Here is a 6,120-nt window from a genome sequence, read left to right as displayed (position 1 = left end):
TGCTTAAAAAGGTGCATAAAAGTTTGATGCCGACGAAAAGTCAGTTTCCGAAACCGACATGTCACGTATGCAATATATTATAGCGCTCGGAGACTTGAATAGAAAATGCAGACAAGCCTGGATTCTCTTGAGTGACACGCATAATCCAATTTAAATACAATCCCATGCTGATGTGCCCAACAAGGTTAAAGACACTGAGAGTTACGCCGTAAAATATTGCATTCCTTGGTAATAAAGCACCGTAACTCACGGCTCAAAGATGCCGTGTCAAAGGGTTGATCCCCTGATATTCCAGTGCAGTCTGTAAGTCTGGCCCACTAAATGGCCAGTGGGGTTCATTACCATACGAGCTCAAATGGAAAATCTGATGAGTAACAGAGATTTAATTTGGATGAGCATTGATGACATCTTCACGCATGAGGAAACTTCAAAGTCTTATTTGGTGAGTCACAAATGATGGCCGACTGAGAGCGGTGTTCCGGATTTCTTATATTAACCGAGATATATCAAAGTCTCCGCTATATAAATATATGTGGGACTTTCTTTTTTTTATCTATCCCATCGAATATTATTCAAAAGCTGATATATTTTACAATGCAGCACAGTGTATCTTTTTACTAATTCTACCTGATGTGTTTTTGTTGTGCACTCCTAGTCCTCAGGGACATTATTTGATAAAAGATAAACACAGCACACAGCACATCTGATTAGTTGCTACAGTATGTGCAGCCGTCGAAAGACACATCCTCCACTTTGAATTGGTGCACGTGAAAATGAATGTGAACCGAGCGCATCCAGCCACCACTGAGGCTCAGAGATCATTTCTCACTTTGAAGTGTGCTGTCGACCGGAGCCTGCAGTTGGTTATGACACAGACTGGGAGCAAACGAAATCTGCCCATTATGTAGAGATGGTACCCCCCCACACACACCACCCCCCACCTAGCTCCCGTGGACAGATGCTCTCAGCGCCGCTGGAGAGACTCGACAATAAATAATAAATTAAAAAACGAAAATTGGCAACGTCAAGACCTTCATGTGCACAACGTGGAAATATTGAAGTGGCTGCAATGTAGTGTGATGGAAAATCTGAAATGAGTTGCAACACTAAGCATTTCTTTGTATTCACTTTTTTGCCAATATGTGATTAAGAGCAAGATTTCTTTTTTGGATAAGTCATCACATGGAGAGGGAATCGTGCTCACAAGGGAAATAAACTGTCACATCCCTCATCAACTTCGTGCTGCTGTGTTATGGTTACAAGCCAAGCAACAACTGGTAACCTCAAGAGTGAATAAAAGTAGTGAGTAAACCCTTTAAATCAGTTTGTACCACATTTGCTTTTGCCGTTTCAGCAGCATTTGGTCAAGGAACATAAATGTTAACTTGTCACTTGGTTGGTCAGGTTCTTCACCGCTTTGATCCAGACTACAAAATCTTAACTGCTACAACATGGATCAGCACATCCATGAGGTCGACATGTCTGGCTAATAGTGAACCATTGCCACTATAAGCCACTGGATTTGCTTCACATATTTTCGATGTCCCTAGGGGATAAATTCTGATGACTTTGGTGAGTTTCTTCATGTGACACCTGCAGGTGAAATGTCTCAACATCTACTTGATTGATTGCTGTAAAAATTGCTCCAAATTTCCATGGTTGTGTTGCTCAGCAATTCTCGTGATCCCCAGAGGATGAACTAAATGTTCATCCCCTGATCTCTTATCTATCGCCATCATCAGGTCAATGTTCTTCTTCGTCCAAAATGTTGGTTTATGACTCGGTACCTTCAAAACTAATGACATGCAGCACCAGCATCTCAACATTGTGTTTACAAAGCACAGCTGTATCTAAGTAAGACTGAGGCCTCACAGAACCATCAGCTTGGCTGCAGACTGGTTTATGTAATGTGCGGTTTGCTGGTGTCAAATCCACCGATCCTCTGCTGAGTCAAGTGTCACCTCTCAAAGTTTCTCTCGCAAACACCATCTCTTATAATTAAATATTCTGATCAGATTTTACTGGTGTACTAACATTAACACCCTTCAAAGAAACTGTGACAATATACTAAAAAAAAACAAAAAACAGCAAAGAGATTTGTTCCTTCTTCCATGTCTATCGTTGATTAATCATACGAACGCATGCTGCTCTAAATCCCCAACACCAGATTAGCTGTGTTTGAATGTAGTCTCGGGAGGAACGGGCACACAGTGCGTATGCAAATAGATTTACACACAACCAATTACACTGAAAACTCTTCAAACAAAGGGAAGCTGCAGAGGAGAGACCTGTCGTTCTTCTCGGTTCAGAGTTACAGACACAGGAGACATTTTTATTATAATGTATTGGATTAAATTATAATTTGGATTTTGGATTTATATTAGGTATGGGTCAGAGGGCCACACTTCATAACATCAGTGTATTTGGACTGATTGTCGTTGTGTTAATACACCATAACAAACAGTGATCCAGTAATCATCTGCAGCCATCAGGGGAATTACGGGTTATGTAACATTTCTATATTACTTTACTTATTTATTTGTTTCTCTCTGTGTGTGTTTATGGGCTTATTTTGTATTAGTTGAGAAGCTTCTCTGTGGGAGTTTTTACTAATAAGCCAATTTTCCACTGACAATAATAGTGATTAATGGGTTGTGCTTTCAATGCTTTTTATTGGGATAAAACTGGAGTGATGGTTCTGTGAAAGCATAGAGCAAGAGTCAGGCCATTAATACCTGTTATCTCCCTAAGAAGTACAATATCATTTAACATAATGGCAGTTTGGAGTAAAACTTGTGTATAACAAGGTGTGAGTTCAGTCTGTGTGTGTATCCTTTTAGGAGTGGCAGTGGGAGGTGGATGATAAACAATGTCATAATTACTTCTTAGCTCTCAGTGTTAGCATGCTACCATTTGCTTATTAGCACAAGATGGAAAGTACAACTAAGGGTAGTGGGAGTTTTATTAGTTTTACATGCATTTGGTCCAAAATCTCCTTATTGAACTTCTGATGTGTGATAATGCGATAGTAAAAAGTTAATGAAAGTTATTCTGATCAATGTGTGAATGTCAATAATACTTTGTCAAAACCATGAGTGTCAAGTCATGAGGAAATATCCCCAAGGGACCATCAATAGGTTGCCAGTCCATCAGAGGGCTGACATGCAAAGACAAACAACCACTCACTCTCACATTCACACCTACAGTCAATTTGTTGTGTCTGCCTTAGTCTGTATGTCTTTGGACCCTGTGAACAACCACACAGACCAAGTGGAGAACATGAGAACTCCAAACAGAAAGACCCAGACCTGACCAGGACGCAAACAAAGAACCATTAGAAAGTAGTTGAGATATTTCCCAAAAAGTCAAAAATGAACAAGTCATGGTCTTACCAAAGTCATTCGGGTACAAACCTCTGGGGAGCATCAATAGCTTTACCGAATTTCATGAGTAACTATCCAGTAATTGTTGGGGTATTTCACTTAGAGTAAAAAGTGGAGAAGTCAGGGCCTCAACGAAGTCATTAGGATACATCCCCAGGGGACAACGTTGTCCTTACCAATATCATGATCCTCCATGATAATTTATACAGTGGTTGCTTAGCTATTTCAGTCTGCATCTGAACGACGGATTGACTGACGTGATGGCATCGTCACTAAATATCTTTGAAGCATGATCGATGCTTTCCAACCGATCCCATCAGTCAGCAAAAAGTTTTTTTTATTTTTTGGTGCAGTCTGCATGTGTAGATCAACCTCTAATAATGAGAAACTCCTTGTTTATTCATGTTTGTGGCTGAATGCAGTGATCTCACTTGTTCCGATCCCCCACGCCTTTGCAGAATACAATGGGAGATACTTATGAATAATTTAGATAAAAGATAAAAATGTATGTTTACTCCTATGGCTGTTTCATATGCTAATGGACCATTTTCCCTTTCACCTGGGGATGTTCTGAGAGGCACTTGACAGTGCACACTTCCCTCTACCTCTGGGACTCAGGAGAACTCAGCAGAGATTGGGAAATCAACTGGAAGAGATAGAATAGTGTTTTTTGTCTGAACCTCCACATTTGCCCCTCAATCTTTTATGCAACATCTGCTGTTTTCCTTTTTACACATTTATTTTCACTTTCCCATTCCATTTTTCAAATAAACACTTCCCCCGTGTTCGGTGAAATATGACAACCTTAAAGTGTCTGTATGTACAGTGGCCCAGAGGCTCAAGCTGTCCTCGGGGATCCAACAGTAATGAATGGTTAAGCTGACAGTCATCAGCAAGCATGGGGGGGGGGATTTTTTTGCATAAATCTGGACACTCCCCTCACAGCCTTTGGCAGGTCAATAAACAGCATGGTGGGGATTGGAGAGAGCGGTGGTGGTGGTGGTGGTGGGAGGGATTTTCCCTACTTGTCAACTCTGTGTTGTTCCACTCATTAAGCACAGTGATATTAAGCCGGTGTTGGGACCGAGGGGGAGCCGTGGTTGGTGGCGTTTTGGATTGGCATGCATGCAGTGAGCACAGTCAGAAGCTCGTCATAGGCCCATGAGCAGGCAGGGCTGGGAGGAAAACAGACAATTAAATCAATAAGACAGCAGTCAGCAGATCACCGCACCGGCTACCCCCCCACACCCCCACACCCCCAGCCTTTTGGAAGAAAATAACTCATTTGAAAAAGCTTTTAACCTCTTCAGCTTCAGGTTACTTACATTAGCGAAGAATGGTAAAACTTTGGTCCTGTGGCCGATTCCCCTCCTGACTGTCCTGTCCTCACTTCAACCTGTCACTCAAGAGCAATCAACCTAATTGAAGTAAAATAGACAAACACCAGGTAAAGTAGTCTTTGAGATGCCTCTCAAGGTTTCAGAGGATCTATAATCTTCCTCCCGCAGTAAATGACAAAAACTAGAATTTACTCTCGAATTGACCAATACAGTGAAGGGTACTTTGGCAGGATTTAGAACAGGCTTCACTCCGGAGGGCGATCTTGTGAAGTGGAGTGCCAAACAATGACACTCGGCATGACTCCCCAGAACATTAAATGTACGATTTCACAGCCAGGCAGCTGCGAGTTACTACTTCACCTTTTCAGAGTTTTATTGTGCAAGTATTTGAATACAGAAGAATATTTACCGTATAAACACACAGTATATTCGTATGAAGAACAAGCTGTTCACAAAAAAAACATTTGTGGAGGTGGTTTGGCAACTATGACAACTTTGGCTCGCTTCGCGTTTGGGTTCTTATTTTAGTCTGTCATCTCCTGAGAAATACCTCGAGTTCTCTGGATTGCAAAATGTTTGAGTGACTTTCTTCAGCAGATAAACAGGTCACAGGTCTTCAGGGATTTTACCCATACTGATACAGCTTTTCAGCATGTTGTGAAAAACGATCAGCAGTTTTTTTTATATTTGTTTTGTTATTGTGACCTTATAAAATCCGCCCCTACTGCTTTTCTTTTGGGGTTCCCACCCTGGACATTTAGCCTGTGTTTTGCAGGGACAACATTCAGAGACAAACAACATTTCCCACTCACATTCACTCAAGTCTCCAATTCACCCAACCCCAATCTGCATGTCTTTGGACTGTGGGAGGAAGCTGGAGTTTCCAAAGAAAACCCACACAGACACCGGGAGAACATGCTGGACACCACGCAGGAACCTGCTCGCTGTGTGGAGACGGTGTTAACATTGCACAAGTCCCACATGTGTAGAATATTCATGAGATCTTTCCAATTATTATTATTATATTTAATAATTAATATTATAATTAAACAATCGCAGTAAAAATGGTTCGGTCCATGTGCATCTTTCAGCGCATTGACTTTGCCACCTTTGCCAGTGTTGGATCAGTGTGTTGCTGTTTCCCACAGTGTCTTTTTGAAAGCTGCCACTAGGTGTGAGTGAGAAATGTATCAGTACAACACAAGAGCTATAGATGAAGCTGATGTTAGAACTGAAAACCAACAGAAAAAACACCAATTAGGGGAAAAAAAACATCATTCATGGAGGAGGAAAGATCTAAAGTGAAGAATGTTGGATTTAGCTCAGCAGTGTTAACACAAACTAAAACACTGAATCAACTTCTCACAGAATAACAGTTATTTGCATCATAGTCTTGT

Source organism: Hippoglossus hippoglossus, chromosome 15, assembly GCF_009819705.1.
Source record: "Hippoglossus hippoglossus isolate fHipHip1 chromosome 15, fHipHip1.pri, whole genome shotgun sequence".
Classification (NCBI taxonomy): domain Eukaryota; kingdom Metazoa; phylum Chordata; class Actinopteri; order Pleuronectiformes; family Pleuronectidae; genus Hippoglossus; species Hippoglossus hippoglossus.
This window is presented reverse-complemented; position numbering follows the sequence as displayed.